Here is a 19,660-nt window from a genome sequence, read left to right as displayed (position 1 = left end):
TGCAGAATACTATAGCTCTCTTGTTTTATTTCCTTTTCTACTTTGATCTATTTTGTACAGTCTCTCAAAGTTTTTCTTTCCATTCAAAGCATATTGACTACTTTGACAGGAACCTCATGTTGAAAATATTCCTTCCTTGTATTACAAGACCACCTATGAAATGTGTTAGACATAATATATATTAAAAATATTATAATTTTATTTCAAGTTAGCCTATGGATATTTTGAGGTGGGTTGCCTGATGGGCCTGTTTGTATTCAGTAGGGGTGGGGGGAGAGGGGTGTCACTAAGGGCCTTGACCAAGTTTCCATTGCTCAAGCTTATTGTCTAAAAGCAGTCTCTACACAAGGTTTCATAATATTTTTTAGAATATTTAATATCCAATTACACATGTCTATTTTTTAATGTCTTCATTTATTTGTTTAAAAAGATTTTATTTTTAAGTAATCTCTATTCCCAACACGGGGCCCAAAGTCAGAATCTCAAGATTGAGTCACCTGTTCTACTGACTAAGCCAGCCAGGCGCCCCTCATTTTTATGTCTTAAAAATTTTATCCCATATTGGTATAACAAGGGAAATTTATGTGTCACTAGGGCCTAATTAAATTCCTGCCATTATAGTTAATTATATCCAAAGGTAAAAACTTTGAGCTTCATTTATAAAACATTGAAATTATTCAGTAATTTTGAAACAATTCAAACTATTTCAATTGGATTTTTTAAAAACCTGACATTTTTTAGTAATCATAGAAGACACTGTAATAAGTATATTACCAAAAGACTTGAGCTGCTGCATGGGGTAGTGGAGGGAGCATTGATTGCCTTTATATCCTGGCAATGGGTTCCTTAGCCAACTCTATCACACTGATTTGGCTACCTTATGTACATCACTTTACCATACTGAAGCTCAGTGGTCTTAATTGTAAATGGTAACAATAATAACTATTAGTGTTATGATATTTTTTCTCCTTTAAAATTAAATATACAAACTAACAAGCCCCCCCCCCCTTTTTTTTGGCAATACCTCTTTTTCTCTAACAATTTAAAGACTTAATTCCTTCATGGAATCTTTTTGAATTAACCAGACTTATTTTTCAAATCAACCTTCCTCCAACTCAGGAAAATTTAAAAATTTGGACCTCATGCTACTGGTTTTGTACTTGACTTTATGACAAGTTATGATTTCCCTCTCTCTTTGTCACCTGTGGCTTCAGTTATTTGAAATAACAGCCAGTGCCTTGACCCAAATTTTTGCTATTTCCTACCATTCTTATAGTTTATTCATGCTTGATTTGTGGGTTTTTTTGCAGGTTTAAAAATAAATAGCATTATTTGCCTTCTTTAAACACATTTTTTTTTAAAGATTTTATTTATTTATTTGACAGAGAGAGATCACAAGTAGATGGAGAGGCAGGTAGAGAGAGGGGGGGGAAGCAGGCTCCCTGCTGAGCAGAAAGCCCGATGCGGGACTCGATCCCAGGACCCTGAGATCATGACCTGAGCCGAAGGCAGCGGCTTAACCCACTGAGCCACCCAGGCGCCCCTAAACACATTTTTGAATTATCATTCTTATAGGCATTTGGTTTAATCTCTAGCACTTACCATCACCTATTACTTTAGCTGTATTTGTAAAAGTACTTAAGTATGTGCTAGGTTTGCCTGGTGTCATATCACAAGCAGGCTTATATGTAAGGTATAGTGAGCCCTTTGGCAAGAAGATCCACTGGGCAGGGTGAGAAACTGGGCCCAAGAAAGATGATGCAGCAATAGATCTGTGGCCTGCCTCACAGTCCCTTGGCCTGCCCTGATTTTAGCTGCAACTACAATAGATGGTTTTCTGATCACCTCACACTGACCTATGTAAAGCTGGTCAGATGTCTCTATATTTTTGACTTGGAGAATTCCTTGGCACCACAAGAACTTATCTAATCTCCTCTGCCATCTTTTAAGTGAACAATTCTGGATGAAAATATTTTTATGCTCCTTGGAAGGTTTCAGAAATTCAAGCCAACCTGTCTCTTGGTAATAATCTCAACACACATACTTTTCTGGGATTTTCTTTCTTCCACATCAAGTCTACTTCTTCCTTTTCTCCTCCTTCATAAGAACATCTATCAAATAACCCTGTCCCCAACCCCTTATTTCTGACTCTACTTCCAGGGAAATCCTATGTAAAACATGTGAGTTCTGTGAGAAGTAGACAAAAGGCACCATAAGTCTACATATGGATAAAGACAAATATGAATAGAAAGAGGACATCTGCCTGACATCTAAGTGAGGTTCAGGCTGGTAGAATAGAAGATGACACTATAATGGGACATAGTGGGATCCCAGCTGATAATAGAAAACATTTTTTGTTTTTTTTTTAAGAGTAAGGTGTGGTGTAGCCAAATGAGCCAATGCCAGCCAGCATAGGTGTCCTGGCCCACACCAGAAAACTTAATTTGATAGAAAGCCTGAGTCAGAAACTCAGGAACCTATGTCATACTGGCTCAACATGTCAAGGTAAAGTGAGAAATGTTGCAATTCGGAAGCTATAAATAAGTCCCAGACTCATTTATAGAACATGAAATATGGTGTCAGGGCAATAAGATGCCCAGGTTGCCTTTTGTTCTTGTTTTCCAAGTGAAAGGCATTTGTCATTTCATCTTCCTATCTGAGGAAAGTAGGCGCTAATGAAAAAAAAATCAATTATTTTTCTACTTTTTATTTATGTTAATGTAGTGAAGGTACTTGGAGGCTAAGGAGAGAAAAGAAGAAAAGAGTCTCACTCCCCAACTCCCTCTGCCCTTGGAACATCTGAATCATTCCCATGGAACCCCTTATGTTCTGGATTAATAAGTTTTTGTAGAGTCAAAACCCTTGTCTTATTTGGCTTTATATTTTCTACAGTGTCTGCTTGGTAAAAAGTTTCAAAACTTAATTACTTCTACAGTGGATAGTCTATTAACAATAATTCATAGAGGATGCTTATATTTCCCAGATTTCTGAAGCAGTCAGAGAAGAGCAAAGCAGGAAGGTAGAACTTAAGGTCTAGATACAACATCCAACCAACAACTAGGTAAATATTTATCATGGAGCTAGCATAACCTTTTGGCTGTTGTTCTAGAAAAAGAGGTTGTCATGTGGCACATATTGGGTTATGTTAAACTCCATGTGAAAATTTTGCCATAGTTGCTGACTGTGGTTTTGTGAGTCAATAAGATCTGTGTTCACATTTTAGCTCTGTCACTTGATGACCATGTAACTTTGGGTAAGTCACCTCATCTCACTGTTTCCCTTCCTGCTGAATGAGTGGTTAGTTTGAAATAATCTCCAAAGCCCCTTCAATTTCCAGCAATTTTATTTTAGTTCACAACATCCCAAATGTTCATAAAATATTCTGGAATTGACAGTACATGAGTAATCAGATTCTTAAGTGAACAAAATGAGTCATTTTTGGATATTTACACTAAACATTTAACGATCATTTTATTCCTCTCAAAATGCATATTTATTTTTAGTTTAGGCATTGAGGTGTAGATTTAAGTGTTGTTGGCATGAACGTTCTGGCCATTTTTATAAAAGAATGTACTCTTGGGAGATTAAAAATTCTAAGATGCAAAAAAGCCTGGGAAATGTAAACTATATTTTAGTGTACCAACTGATTTTGCAATTGTCAAATGCATTTATATTCACATTCACAATAGATTTCATTAGAGATTCTTAGCATATTTTTACCACATGATTAAAACCTTTATAGTGTTTGAAGACATCTCTCCTAGAGGAACAAATGCAATAGAAACAGATGTAAAAATCAAATAAGATAATATATGTGAAAAAATTTTAAATTATAAAGTAGAATATACATATAAAGGAGTATTACAATTAGGTATGATATAGTTACTGCAATTTTGTAAATTGTTTCTAGATGATTTTTAAAAGTCAAAATGACTGATTCGATGCCATACTCTTATTTTTATTCTTATTCCATATTCCAACACTCTAAAGTTAGAATTTGATCACAGCTGTTGGTTTTACTAACATGTTAATCTGGGCTAAGGAATAACACAACTGACCAATTTTTGTCATGTAAGTGTTTGTGGATTTTCTATGCCACTTCTTGGTGAAGTGTTAGTCCTGTGTGTAGGATAATGAGATACCTGCACCAGCAAGAGTGTAAATGGATAGAAAGAGATTGAACTTGTACTCTAAGGATAATGGGATGGGAATGGAAGAATTACACTGGGGGACGAAGAGGATAATCATGTCAAATTATAGTCATTTAGTTGAATCAGACTCACCAAAGGCAGTGACCAAGTCCTCTGAAGGAAAGGTCCTCTTCAGCAATATCAGGGCAGAGGACACTTGAGTTTGGTGGGAACCTGTAATCCATAGGTTTATTAGCTTGCCCATAAGGTCTGTAGACTGCTGCCCATACCAGCATTCTATTTTCTCTAGGCGAATGTATAAAGGACCTTGTAATCTCCTTAGTCACTCCGGGATACCTCTTTTGTGAAGATCACGTCTTGAGAGTGCCAAGAAGAAAAGTCAGCATCTTGGTATTGAGTAGGTTTTAGAATCTTATTTTGTGGTGAGGAAAAACACGAGGAGAATATGACTAATTGTTTCTCATGATGAGTATGTAAGTTTATTTCAATGCTTAGTGAATCAATGAATCTATCAGTCTAGTAAATGTTGGGTCCTAAAAGATATACATAAACTGTAGAGGAAAAATAAAATAATTAAAGTATAAAATGAAATTAAAATAAAGAATATGTTTTATAGATAAACTATTTTATTTACAGAGTTGTTATTTGGATTTCTATTTTGGTTAATTTTATAGGAAAATATGTTACTTTATCTCTCAAAGAATCAATTATTTGTTCTCAACCTTTCTGTCCCATCCTTCCAGAGTTAGTTGAAGCATTTTTGGAATGCAGGCAATAGCAGCCTTTATACTGTCTGCATGGCTGAGGGGTTAAGATCTTGGGGTGCTGAAAGGTAAAATTACTTGGCAATCTGCATTATTTTGTCTGCAATTCTGGTGGTATAGCTATGTGCTCCAGGTCAGCCTGTTCCCAATACACAGAGAGTGGAATTAGATTCACTAAGGCAATAGAAAAATCAGCTTTAGAATACATATTCCCCATAGTTACACTCAATTGCTTGGTTTACAAAACCATGTTTGAGGTGATTCAGAATCTGTCCTTTTGTCTTGCAGGTATTTCAGACGCCTGCCAACTAAGCCTATAAAAGTGGTTTATGTAAACATAATTTTATATTCTCTGAACTTTCACTTTTTCTTAAACGAGGTGACTTTTTGATAATGTAATAAATTCCCGGTGAATATAAACTTAACAATCCCCTGTAAATACAAATCTCATGACAAAGGAAGGAAAAGAATGTGCAAGATATGCCATGTACACGATTTGAAGTGTTATAGTATGATTTTCATTGGGACCATTGCCTGATTTCCTTTGGCCATTGAGTATTTTTTAATGTGCCTTCATTGATATCAGTGGTCATCTTTTTGCTGGTATAAGAGGCTTTTATTTGAGAAAGTATTAACAGAATGCTTATCTTAAGCCTGGACTTAATATTCAAACTTCTTTTCAAATAAATTTAAAATGGAAATCATTGTTATCTTTGTTTTCAGTAACATACAACCTTGACAATTTCTAGAGGACTAAATGCTGCTTAGAGACGCTCTGTTTTCTATTGGTCAATGCCATTGATTTTAGCAAATATCTGAAAGCAGAGATTTCAGTTCATTGCAGCTTTTTTCCAATTTTCCCACAAAGTTCTCTTTCTTTATTTCATTAAAACCAATTAGGCATATTGCACTGGCAGAGATTAATACTGCTAAATGTCAATGATGTGTCTGCTTTGAACAAACTATTGAGCTGAAGAGTAAATAGCAATACAATAAAAATGCCCTGACATCTTTCTTGCAGGAAAGCAGAGAGCCGTAAAATGGCAGGAAGAGTAAAGAAGGAGATAATAATGGTTGATCACTAAATTGATTTCAGGAGTTTACATTCCCAGAAAATCAGCTGAATGTACACACAGAAAACAAAGCAAACCAAAAAGGAAAGGAGGACAGTCATCCCTGGTGGATACAGTCTTTGACGTAAGTGGACACTGTTAGCAGTGCTCTCAAAAATGTGCTGAAAATGAAATAGTGACCTTTCCTCTTCTTTACCACTCAAGATATCATTAATTAGCAGGATTCTTGAAAAGTCTTCTTGTCCTCCAGGCATACTGACTATGTTGTTCATCTCTGAAATCTAGTTTCTATAAGAAATTTCTCAGTAAACAGCAAAGCAGCAGATATAATAGAAATGCTTTTCTTAATTGAAAACCAAAGGGTCCAGCAAATGATGGCCAGGGGACCCAATCTGGCCCACTGCCTGTTTTTGTAAGGACCTTGTGCCAAGAGTGATTTTTTTTCCTACATTTTTTAATGGCTGGGAAAAAAAATATAAAGTAGAATAACATTCTGAAATACATGAAATTCAAATTTTTATACTGATAACTCACCTATCTGTAAAGAAAGCTTTATTGAAACACAGCTGTACCCATTTGTTTCCCAGCTGTTTTTCGAACTACAGCTATAGTGGCAGAGTTGAGTAAATGCCTTACATCCCATGTGGATCCACTAAGACCAGCTGTGATTTCTCAAATTCTAAACTTTCATTGCTGGCTTTATGATGGACTCCTGGGTTTTTCTTCTTGTCTACCTAGACAGGAGAAGAATAGTCAAACTCCTTGAAAGAGTATTACCACATTGTTCGTAATAGCACAGGCTCTGAAGACTAATACCTGGGATTACATAGTAGTTTTTTGCCTCCTTCAAAAAATTAAAAAAAAAAATTAAAAAGGACATACTGGTTTTTTAGCCATTTTTCTTGTTTGCTTCCTCCAGATGGCTCCCTGCTCAGGCTCCAGTGTGCAGATACAAACATTTCCAATGTGGCAGTAGCAGTTCTCTGCCTTACATACAAAGTCAATCAGAGAAGGGATCTTATTTTCCCAGCTAAACTTGATAGGATATTACCATCATTCTCTATGAACCGAAAACAAAAAACAAAAAACAAAAAAACATACAAAACAAAAACAAACAAACAAAAAAAGAACGATAGGGATATTCATGTGCACCACTCATAGCTCTTACCTGGTAATTGGCATTGAGGTAAACTCTCCAAAATACACACTGGGGAGACAAATACCTAAGAAAATTTGAGATGCTGTTGCAAGGCAGAGGTAGGGTAGCCACAGGATAACAAATGGAGGCTCACCTCAAGATCGTAGAGCCTCTTAAATAATGAAATGTTGCAGAGGACAGCCTACACTCACACGTCAACCCAACTCTGTGGCACCTGCCCATTCCCAAGCATTCCGAGTTTCTTGTTAGGTGATAACAACTCCTTCCTGGACTGTCTATGTGACTCAGATGGTTAAGCATCTGCCTTGGGCTCAAGTCATGATCCCAGGGTCCTGGAATCAAGTGCCACATCAGGCTCCCTGATCAGTGGGGAGCCTGCTTCTCCCTCTGCCTCTGCCTCTCTCTCTCCCTGTCTCTCATGAATAATACAATATTTAAACAAAAACAAAAACAAAAAACAAAACAAAACAAAACAAAAATCTCTTTCCTGTGGGACACCTGGGTAGCTCAGGCGGTTAAGTGTCTGCCTTCAGCTCAGGTCATGATTCCTGGACCTGGGATTGAGTCCCAATTAAGCTCCTTCCTCAGCGGGGAGCCTGCTTCTCCCTCTGTCTGCTGCTCCCTCTGTTTGTGCTCACTCTCTCTCTCTGTCTGACAAATAAACAAATAAAATCTTTAAAAAACAATAACAAAAAACCTTTTTCCTGATAAAATATGACTGTAAAAAGAAAGCCAAATTGTTTGTACTAGGCAGGATGTGAAGAAAGAGAAAAAAGAACCAGCAAAGTAAAGAAGTCACTAAGAATTCTCTATTATAAATATCAAGGATCAGTTCTATTACCTTCTATTATTCCTTTAACTGGAAAAATATTCTTTCTTGAAACTCCCTTAAAATCAAAGGATATGTAGACAACTTTCTAGCAAAAAAAAAAAAAAGCAGGTAGGACAAATAGCTTAAACCCACTTTTCCCTAGAGAGCATTTGCCTTTCCAAAATTTGTGAACAGGGTTAAAACCCCAGTGGCCCTTTGTCCAAATAGAATGTTTATACTAACTCTTTGACTTAGTGCTTATTTTATTTTATTTTATTTTAATTTTATTATTTTTAGATGGATAACAAAATGTCTCTCAAGTCTGTTTTGTTTTATCTAACCCCTAGGTCAGGTGATGTCCAAACTTTATATAACAGTTTTTCAGTTTATTTATACCCAAGAATCCATCTCTCCGGGCTGCATTTCAGAATGCTGCAAAATTATCTTTACAAAAATTTCAAATGTATGTCCAGAAATTAAATACAAAAATCCTTAGTTTGGTTGCCAAAATCATTTCACTCTGTTCCTCCAGGTTCCTTTTAAGGCCGAGTATCACATACTCTAAGTTTCACCAACACTTAGTCACTATTTCCTCAACCTGCTTTGCACTTTTATGCCTCCACAAGTCTAATCATGTCATTTCCTTAGTTTGAAATGCTCCATTTCTTCCCCCACTTCCATCTGTCCTTTATGACTAGTCAACTGGTGATGTACTTGCGGCATTTTTGCTTGAAATCTCCTGGTGAGAAGCCCTTTCCGCCTGAGAGTTCACTTTGTACCTCTGGTACAGATGGCATGTGCTACACGTGGCAAGGGAGTGGCGTCGGAGACAGCCGCCCCACCAGACTGCAAGCTAGATAACTGAAGAACAGAACGGTCGGAAGCACAGACTTATGTGGAATGAGAGGCTTATGTTCCGCATTCTATCTTTGACACTAACTCGTTATATGACCTAAGGTAAGTCAACTTAAACTTTCCATTACTCCATCTGTGCAAGGGCAGAGCACAGTGGCTTCTGGGCTGGCTCATATAATTTGAGATCACCTTCTTTTAAATTCCCCTTATAAATTCACAGAACATAAATTTAGCACCATGCATACCAAACACCTTAAAATTCTATAGGCCAATTTTGGGGGGAGAATGGGGGAAACAATGACCCAAAGGAGAAGAAAGGGTTCATCTTCTAACTGAATGTGATTAGCATAGATGTAATATTGCTGACCTCCATATCAGGAATTGGCTCTGATGGACACTGCTTCACCTGGCTTAGCTTCTTAGATGGGAAGTTGTGAATGTTGTGAGGTAACTATTATTTATCCAAATCCAGACACATCTGAGAGTAAAAGGGATGCTATTAATAATTACGCTGGTAATAACGGGCTTAAGCAAGACGGAACCAGAAGAAACTTCCTTGTACAAGCTAAGACATTAAGTTTGATTTCTCAGCGTCTGAAAATAATTTTATGTCCTATAGAAGGCCACTCTGTGAATAGGAACCCAGCCTTTCATGTGCTCCTTCCAACCTTTGTACCAAACCAGCGCTGCCATCTTCAGAGCAAGGCAGCTAGTTTCTCACCGGTTCCCTTCACTCAAGGCTCTTACAACAGAATGGAGAAGTTTGGAGAGGCGTAACTCTTCATAGATTTATTTCCCCTAAATACCAAATGAGAGAGTATGAAGTATGATTTTTATTATTCTGATTTCAAAATATGAGTTTACTGATACAAGTTAAAACATTTCATTGTCCCATAAAGTATTGTGAACAGTAGATGTCTCCAGCTTGTGTCTCTTAACATTTTCTATCTAAATCCAAAATTGGTCACTATCACAGTTGTTTTCTTTTAATAGGGTAAAAATAAGAATCTTTAAGTAAATCCTTAATACACAGGCATATGTGTATGTATTACATTATTTTCTAATATCTAAGTTTAGAATACCTTCAGCAAGATTTAAATATTTTCTAAAAATGGAGCTAACCTAAATTTCACAAGGAGGATATTGAGATCCTAAAGTTCATTAAAGATAAAACTATGTAAATATGTGGTATAGTAAAATTTTTTACCTTTTCCAGCAAATATGCTGCTGACTACTTTCAGTACAATAGAGCAATAGAAAGTCTGAATGTAGGAGATTTTTAAGTATTGCTCCTGGACATTCTTTGTTCCAACAAGTAAACTCTCTCCTTAGGTAATACCTTCCAGTTTTATGACCTAACACCATCTACAAATATTCATTTGTAGGCCCTACTTCAAATAACTGAATACTTCCTTGGCATCTCCACCTGTATATGTACTATATAACATACATTTCCAACTTAATTATGTCCAAAATAAGTTCTTGTTTTCCCAGTGCCTTTCCTATTCTATGTTCAAATCCCAGTAAATGTCTCCACTCTCCAACCATAGCTTATACCAAAACTTAGGAATTAACCTTGGTTTGACCTCTTTTTTTTAATCTTTAGAAAGTGTAAGTCAGTCAGAAAAAGACAAATGGCATATGAGTTCACTTTAATGTGGAATTTAAGAAACAGTGTGGAGATTCCTTAAGAAATTAAAAATAGAGCTTCCCTATGACCCTGCAATTGCACTACTGGGTATTTACCCCAAAGATACACATAAAGTGAAATGAAGGGCCATCTGTACCCCAATGTTCATAGGAGCAATGGCCATAGTCACCAAACTGTGGGAAGAGCCAAGATGTCTTTCAGCAGACAAATGGATAAAGAAGATATGGTCCATATATATACAATGGAGTATTATGCCTCCATCAGAAAGGATGAATACCCAAATTTTGTATCAACGTGGACAGGGCTGGAAGAGATTATGCTGAGTGAAATAAGTCAAGCAGAGAGAGTCAGTATCATATAATTTCACTTACTTGTGGAGCATAAGAAATAACATGGAGGATATTGGGAGATGGAAAGGAGAAGTAAGTTGGGGGAAACTGGAGGGGGAGACGAACCATGAGAGACTGTGGACTCTGAGAAATAAACTGAGGATTTTGGAGAGGAGGAAGGTTGGGGGTTGGGTGAGTCTGGTTGTGGGTATTAAGCAGGGCATGTATTGCATAGAGCACTAGGTATGGTGCATAAACAATGAATTTTGGAACACTGAAAAAAAATTAAATTAATTTTTTTAAAAAAAGAAACAAAACAAATGATGGGTCAATGGTGCAAACCAGAAAACAGACTCTTAACTCTATAGAACAAACTGAGGGCTGCTGGAGGGGTGACGGGCAGAGAGATGTGTTAAATGGGTGATGGGTATTAAAAAGGCACTTGTGATGAGCCCTGGGTGTTTTATGTAAGTGAGGAATCACTAAATTCTACACCTGAAACTAATATAACACTGTTTCTTAACTAGCTGGAATTTAAATAAACTTGAAGAAAAAGTAACAATTTACCTACAAAATCAGTTCCCAAATCATTACTTGTCTTCATCACTATCACTACCACGTACTCCTGTTATCCAGACACTGTAATTGTCTTCTATATTCTGTCTTCTGATGACATACACAAACTATTCTCCTTAATGATTCTTAAGAACAAACAGATTGTGTTAGCCTGCTGCTTAAACAGTCCCTGAATGCCTTTTTATTTCCTATGAAGTCCTTATAATCCTGTTCTGCCTCTCTGACCCCATCTCAGTTACTTACTCTAAATATTTAAGACATGCTGTCTCCATCTCCTCCTTGAATGTGCCAAGCTCTTCCCTGCATCCTGGCTTTCCTCCTACTGTTACTGTTGCCCAAAACAGTTCACTTCTGAGTCTTTGCAAGGCTCACTGTTTCTCACCCTCAGGGGCTCAGGGCTCACCTCTCCAGGGAAGTCTTCCCTGACTACCTTATCCTTCCTCAGTTGTTCCATTGTATTTTTAATACTTACATATGTATATATATCATATACATGTATGTTTTCTTGTTTATAATGTGTCTTCCATCATGAGAATGTGATCACAGATTCATTACTAATATTCCTGATATGTAGTTCACTACCTGACTTCTAGATGGAGCTAAATAAATATTTGTTGGACTATTTATGAACATATTTGATTAGGGTAACTTAAATAGAAGAGGATAGCAAGAATTATTACTCCCTCTCCATAGGCCACGCAAGTGGATTTACTTGGGTTGTGAAGCAAAAGGAAATCCATTTACACTCTGCCCTCTTAGCCCCAGAATAGAAGACCAGAATAACATGGCTTTATATTCTCTGATATATTTTGAAAGGTCCAAGTGGTTTGATAACTTTTCTTATGTCTTGAAAAAAATGAAATCAAATGTACATGAACAAAGTATTAAAATTCAAGCCAGCAAGTGTTGTGTACACACTTTAAAAAGTAGTATGGTTTGAATAAACACATCACTAGATCAGCAGCAGATGGATAGCAAAGCAATATTTCCTGAACAATTAAAGAAAGGGATTCAGGATAAGACTTACTTGCCTAAGCAGGTTTTTAATGCATATAAATTTGTTTTGTTTTGGAGGAAGATGCTTTTCAGAAGACTTATTTATTATAGTTCAAAAAACATATTTAATTCTATTTTTATCACTTTTTTTTACAGCCCCCTATTTTTACAAATGACAATCCCATTTATCATCTTACTTTTTCTAAGTTATATGAATCTTATACTTACAAAGAATAAACTACGTATCCATTCATCTATGCAACAAAAGTGTTCTGCCTCATAATTTAGCATATATGTAATTAATACTGATCAGTTCCTAGAAGATAATGATCAAATTCCTCATCTATAGGTAAAAGCAGATTCAGTCTCAGAATCTGTCTTGTACCTTACATTGTCTCTAACCACTTCCCATTAAAAAATGTAAGACTCCTGTCTTACCTAGACATATCTAAGCTCAAAGTCTCTAGTCTTGCCTGGGTCTATTTTTCTTCACTGCCTATAGCAATTTTGGGCTGGTTCAAAGTGAGTGTTCCATATATGAAGAATACAAGCTGTGGTGACACTTTGCTAAAGAAGTAGCCTCAGGTGCTTGGCCAGCATTTGTCCCAGCAGTGGTGAGAATTAGAAGATAAGCAGACTCTCTTTCCCTATAAGGTTCAAAGAAAGGAGATTTCATCCATATTGCCAAAGATATTTATGTCAAAATAATTTTGATTATTGATCTCAGTCACCTCCACAACTTGTTTGACCCTTCCAGGATGGTCAGCAAAGGACATGTCTGGAGCCAATGCAAGGTGGTAAATTCATATTTCAGTAGAGACTGCCATCAATGACACACTGCTTCTATGGTGAGGTGGATCAGGATCTTAGTGGTAGTGGAGAATGCACATTTGGCAAATGGGTGAATATTGTCTCAAGGGGTGACTTATCATAGAATCAAGTTTGTCTTTCAAGACATGAAACCCTTTCACTGGAGTATGATATGGTAACACGAATATATATTCTGCCTGTTGGAACTTGGAATAATTAACTTAAGGGGTCTTAGACATAAAAGCCACAAGCTTGGTGGTTATTTCTTTCAATTTACTTCAGTCACTTCCCAGAATGAAATTATTCCCCTTTAAGATGATTCACGTGATTACATATTTCTCTTCCTTTTGATTCAGTTCTAGAACAAGCCCAATAGTTTATTTCAGTTTTTTATTCTTCCCTGATTTGGGTTTGTGGTATGGTCACCCTGTTTTATGCTAGATGGATGTCTCTACTGCTGCATTCTGGAAAGTTAAGATACAACTTGAGTTCTTCCCTTCCAGGAGAGTTAATGTTAGACAGCCTACATTTCCTGCCACTACCAGTACAGTATATGAAGAGGTGAAAAAACTTTGGCAATCACTGATAAAACAAATAGAATAAAAAATAAAAATTTAAAAAAATAGAATAAAACAAATAAAACAAATAGAAAAATAAAATTAAAAAATACTATATCCTTATTTCAAGAAAATAGAACCTGCCCATTTGTGTTTGACAAATTCTCAGTGCTTCTAAAAAAATACCCTTTGTAGAATAAAGATCGGTTTTAGTTAATTAAAGCACAATACCATGCATGATAAAAATGTAACAACTACAAATGATTACAGGCCAAATAAAAGAGCCTCAAAATACATAAATTAGAGTTAAATATAGACAATTCCATAAAAGTAGTAAAAGATTTTAGCAACCCTCTTTCAACATTCAGAGAACAACACCAGACAGTCTAGTATTGGTGTAAGAAGACAAATGGATTAATGGAACAAGAGAGAGAGCCTAGAAAAAGACTCACATGTATATGGCAAGTTGATTTTTGACATAAGTGTCAAGAAAATACAATGTCAGAGAGAGTCAATTATCATATGGTTTCACTTATTTATGGAGCATAACAAATAGCATGGAGGACATGGGGAGTTAGAAAGGAGAAGGGAGTTGGGGGAAATTGGAAGGGGAGGTGAACCATGAGAGACTATGGACTCTGAAAAACAATCTGAGGGTTTTGAAGGGGTGGGGGATGGGAGGTCAGGGTACCAGGTGGTGGGTATTATAGAGGGCACAGATTGCATGGAGCACTGGGTGTGGTGCAAAAATAATGAATACTGTTATGTTGAAAATAAAAAAAAATAAATTAAAAAAATAAAATAAAATAGCAGATGATACTGCTAAAAAAAAAAAAAAGAAAAGAAAAGAAAAGAAAAAATTCAACGGGTAAATTTGAAAGTCTTTCTAGCAAACGGTTCTGGAACAACTAGGCACTCTCTTGGGGGAATAGGGAAAAAAATGTTAACACTTACCTTACATGATGCATAAGGAATTAACTTGAAAGGAATATAGACCTAAAGGTAAAAGCCAAACTAAAATTTCTATAATAAAACATAGAAGAAAATTTTTGCATTATGATAGGCAATGGCTTTTTTGATAGGGCATCAAAACATGAACCATAAAAGGAAACAGACACATTGGACATAATCAAAATTCAAATCTTTGGCTCTTTGAATGCTGATGTTAAGAAAACTAAAAGGCCAGATACAGAGTTGAATATTTCCTAAACATATTCCCAAATATATTCTCCCAATATATACCGAACAAGGGATTTGTTTCTCAACTATTTAAAGAACTCTTACAACTCAACGATAGGAAATTAAGTCTATAGAATGACCCCAAAATGTGACTAGACACTTCAAAAAAGAAGATATACAAATAGATGAGTATATGAAAAAAAGCTCAATATCTCAATATCATTCATCAGAAGGAAATGCAAATTAAAATCACAAGAAAAATCACTATGCATATATTGGAATGGTCAAAATGAAAAAGAATGAAAAATCCAGGTGGTGGTACAGATGTAGAGCAACCAGAGCTCTCATATACTGCTGGTAGAAAAACTATGGAAAACTACTTGCCCTTTCCAGCAAAATATGAAACATACACCTAGCAGATAAAATACCAACTCTTAGGTATTCACCCAAGAGAAAAGAATCTATATGGCTCCACAAAGATGCATGTTCAGATGGAGATGGCAATTTACTAGTAATAACCAAAAGCTATAAATAACTCAAATGTCCATAGATAGGTAAAACATATGTGGTATAACCAAATACTGGACTACCACTCAGCAATGAAAAGGATCAAAATACTGATAATTCCAACAAAAGTGATACATCTGAATGACAGAACGTAGACACAAAATAACACATACTATACGATTCCATATATATATGTAATTTTTAAAAATGTATCATGCTTAGCCAAGTAAGTCAAGCAGAGAAAGACAACTATCATATGATCTCCCTGAGATGAGGAAGTGGTGATGCAACATGGGGGCTTAAGTGGGTAGGAGAAGAATAATTGAAACAAGATGGGATTGGGAGGGAGACAAACCATAAGTGACTCTTAATCTCACAAAACAAACTGAGGGTTGCTGGGGGGAGGGGGTTTGTAAATGTATTTAGAATGACTAAAAGCTGATGTTGCCTTTGGACATGGACAAAGGAGAAGGAAGGATGGATTGCAAAGGACATCATCTCTTTCTCAAAATATTAAGAATGTTCTGTATCTTGATTGTGCAAATGCTTTCAAAACTCATCTAATTTTATCCTTTATCTAAGTGCAGATTATTGTACATAAATTATGTCTCATGCAATGGATTTATGGGTATCAATGTGAGGATTTAAATTTGTAATTTTCTGGATCCAATGCACCTTTATTAACCAATATTTAATTATTACTCTTAATATGTTTATATAACTTCATGATTTAAGCTTGGAGTTTTCTTGATGTAGCAAAACCACAGTAGACACACTCATTTCCATAGTTTCCATGAACGAGCTTCAGTCTGTAGCTAGTTTCATCGGTGCACTATGAAATTATGAACTGTGGGGCACCTTGGTGGCTCAGTCTGTTAAGTGCTCAGCTCTTGATTTCAGCTTAGGTCATGATCATGGTTCTTGAGATCAAGTCCCATCAGGATCCCCGCTTGATGTGGAACATGCTTAAGATTCTCTCTCTTCCTTTGCCCCTTTCTACACTCTCTCTCTCAAACAAAACAAAACAAAAAACAAACAAACAAACAAAAACTATGAACTGTAACTTTACGAGAGGGCATGTGAGGTTGGCATTATCCCAAGCTACTTAATCTATTTTGGCTTTCATCATTGTATACTTACTAATAAGCCATTCAAAATCTGTGATGGAGTGAGAAAGAAAACAAACCAATTTCAGTAGATATTGTTATTTTCACCCTCTACTCTCTGTTCTTGTCATCCTAAGACAGTTATATCTTATGCAAATAGGGTCTCCCCATGTCCTTTGTTCCTTATTTTATAAAACATTCTTTTACATTGTACAGTCTGGTATTATAGTGTGCTTAAATATGATTAGTTTAATATCCTGCCAGAGATAATAGATCCTTGAACTTGTAAGAAATCTTATATGTGGCTGTTTGTTATATATATATTTTTTATTTTATTATTTTTTAAGATTTTATTTATTTATTTGACAGAGAGACAGCATAAGTAGGGGGAGCAGTAGAGAGAGAGGAAGAAGCAGGCTCCTTGCTGAGCAGGGACCCTGATGAGGGCTCGATCCCATGACCCTGAGATCATGACCTGAGCTGAAGGCAGACGCTTAACCTACCAAGCCACGCAAAAGACCCTATTGTGTGTGTATATATATATATATATATATATATATATATATATATATATATATTTTAGTCTTACCTTTAAAATATTGTTATGGTTGTTTTGTCCATCTGATTTATGATTTAAAAATGTAAAAAGTAATAATTTCATTTTAGTTATTGGAAGTCAGGTTTAATTATAAAGCAAGTCTTCCTTCCCTTTCACAGAAAAATTAATCCATAGAGCTTTCTACGTGAAATAAAAAAAAAAGAACAAGCACGGCAGTGACTATTACTGTGGTAACACTTTTGTATTTACTCATTTATTGAATTTTTCAACCAGATATTTTCAACATTAGAATATTAAAAAGCTTGTGATTTTCTTTCTTGGTTTTATTTATATCACATTTATATGTGTTTAAATTTAGCTCTTTTTTTTCTCACAGAGAACTGAATTGCTTCTTTTTTTTGTTGGCTATTAAAAATTGTCTTGAGAATTTTAAACCCATCTTTTGGTTGTAATCCTTGGAACTTTAAAAAAACAGTATATCTAGGAAGGGATAGTTTTCTGATTACCTGATTTTATAAGTTACATAAACTAAGAATTCTGAAAAAAAAGTCTCAAATCTTGTGTTTTTCTCAACTTGTCTTTCTTCATTGAGGCTTTTAAATGTTATAAGTTCATTTTCTTAGCTTCAGTTCTGATTTTCATTTTAATTTTACTTAGCTTTGTCTGTTTTCTCCTTGTCCAAGTTTGTGTCCAGCCTGGCTTCAAGCTCTGGGCTGGGAGAACCTTTGTGTAATGAAAGGAACAAGGGTCTTAGAGTCCCAAAGATGTGAACTTGTAACCTAATTCCATTACTGCCTACTTGTGACCACATGTGAGCTATTTAGTTTTGCTGAGGGTTATGAGTTATGTGGTCTCATGATAGTCAAATTAGAGTGTGGTTTTGAGAGTAGAATGAGGCTGTACAGGTAAAACACGTGGAGAGTAAGTGCCAGTTCCCTGTGCCTGATGCTATGTTCTTCCCAGTTACCCTGACCCTGATCCCCAATCCTGGCATCTTTATTCATTCATTTCAGTGATTCCAAAAGACACTATTCCTGATACTTAGCTGACTTTTAGATATTAAAATGCTCTCAGTTCTTACATTGCAATTAACTTGAAATCCCTATGGTAATTATTTTATTATCTACAATGTGAAGTTGACTTTAGTGGCAGTCACAGTCCTGATTTTATCTTTAGTTATTTTTATCCAGATGTAGTAATCAAGTATTTAATGTTGAACTTCCAACATTTAATTGATGTACCAGAGTCATTATTCACTTTCTGTTATATATGTTCAAATGACAGGAAAATGAAGTTAGAAATTGAGATAATATTGATAACATTGATTGAGCAAATTCTTCAGAGAACATTATGTATATCCTATATACTGTATTAATTCCTAAATTATTTTTTATGTTTTATAATTATTATTGTTTTATACAAAAAATGTTTTGCAAGAAATGTAACAAGAGAGCCTAAAAATGAACACTTAGTTTGGGTTTATGAGGCAGTATTCTCTAAGAGTAATCATAATTAATTAATATTATATTTATTATTATTAAATATGTTCAATAATTTTAATTGCACTCTAGTTCTAGTTTCATTGCATATATCTAATAGGCAAATGGAACTTCAGACACAAATTGAGACACAAAAATTCTGAAGCACTTACTTAAACATGCATCCCCATGCATGATACAGTATTCCTTAATTCATTATTACTGTAGCCAATATCTTAAAAAATGCTCACAGTTTAAATTTAGGGACTACATGAACAGCTTAATTTATGAGACCTGATTTTCATGAAAAGCACCTAAGATAATTCATAGTAATAGATATATTTTTTCAAATAATAATGATGAGGAAGAATGACAAATTTTACCAATTGCAGCATACAGAGATAGACTTTCTCACCTGTTTTGTTTGGAGAGAAAAGAAAACATAAAAAGGAAAGAAGGCCAGATGAATACTTTTGCTACAATTAGTGGTGATGCATGTAGTGAACTGCTAAGTATCCATGACTAATCGAGATAGACAGGCCTGTCCCTTGCTAATCACAAAAGATATTGGCCTGTCCATAGGAGAAAGGAGTGATTATATCAAAAAGAACAGTCAGCTATTACCAGGGCAAACTCTGTCAGGAGTGTCTGTGAATGATAAGACAAAAGGACAGAGATGAAATTAAAAGCAGCATTAACTGTCTTTAAATAAGAAGGCATTTTTATGTGCTCATGTACTGCATTGAAAGATGCTTTGTTTTGTTTTCTTTTACAAAATGTATTTTTTAAAGAAACACACTACTTTATTATAAACTCATGAAACTCATTGTCATAAAAATTTATCATGATCATTTCTTACAATATTGTAAAGCACTTAAAAATTTATCATTATTTTATATTTTCCACATAATCTCTAGGTGCTAATTATAGCCAATATCAAATCAAGTACAGAACAAAAGATAAAGCCAAATGAAGCAGGTAGGTTGAATTTTTGTGGTAAGGTAATACAGTTCTGCTTGGTTTTGGTCTACCATTATTTATGTAAACAGATGATTAAGTCCTAGTTGATAATTTATAAATGATTATTTTCTGCCAAATA

The sequence above is a fragment of the Mustela nivalis genome (assembly GCF_964662115.1).
Source record: "Mustela nivalis genome assembly, chromosome: 4".
In the NCBI taxonomy this organism is placed as follows: Eukaryota; Metazoa; Chordata; class Mammalia; order Carnivora; family Mustelidae; genus Mustela; species Mustela nivalis.
This window is presented reverse-complemented; position numbering follows the sequence as displayed.